This window comes from Fulmarus glacialis, unplaced genomic scaffold (assembly GCF_000690835.1).
Source record: "Fulmarus glacialis isolate BGI_N327 unplaced genomic scaffold, ASM69083v1 scaffold9659, whole genome shotgun sequence".
Taxonomy (NCBI): domain Eukaryota; kingdom Metazoa; phylum Chordata; class Aves; order Procellariiformes; family Procellariidae; genus Fulmarus; species Fulmarus glacialis.
The window spans coordinates 654-1296 of NW_009233970.1; positions in this window are offsets into that span (position 1 = coordinate 654).

A 643-nucleotide genomic window follows, 5' to 3' on the forward strand; every position below is an offset into this window, starting at 1 on the left:
GCCGAGGCAGAAGAATTAGAGATTGCTTCTCGTCAAAATTCCCGGACCTCACTATTCCTCTGCTGTCAACAGATAGCTGATGAAACTACTTCTGGTTCACAGAAAGGCTAAGGAATAGCTTCAAGGCCAGAAACTCTGGTAATTAATGTCATCTAGTCTTTACTATTCCTGTACTTCCCCCTGATCCTCTCTTTACTTTTAAGTTGGGAAAAATCACTTGGATTTTTCTGAAGCATATTTTTAAGGAGGGCATCTGTTTTTGTTTTGAAGACATGAAGAGGCAGAAAATTCATTAGTTCTCATGGTAATTTGTTGCAACTGTTCCAAATATATTCCTTACTTTAATTTGGATCTGTCCTCTGTTAAATTCTAACTATTATTTCTGTTCAGCCTTTTCTCTGTTAGATCAAAGATCTTCTCAGTACCTGGCATTTGGTCATCACGAAGCAGTCAAGTCAACACCCAGCTTTGTTCTGATAAACCAAAGAAATCAAATGCTCCGAGTCTCTCATTTTGAGACACTTTCTCCTGCTTTCAGGTAATTTTCCGTAACCTTTTTAGTATACTGAGACTAGAACAACGCACAGAAAAGGTCTTCCAGTATTGGTGTCACCAGTGCAAAACACAGCAGTAAATCAGCTCC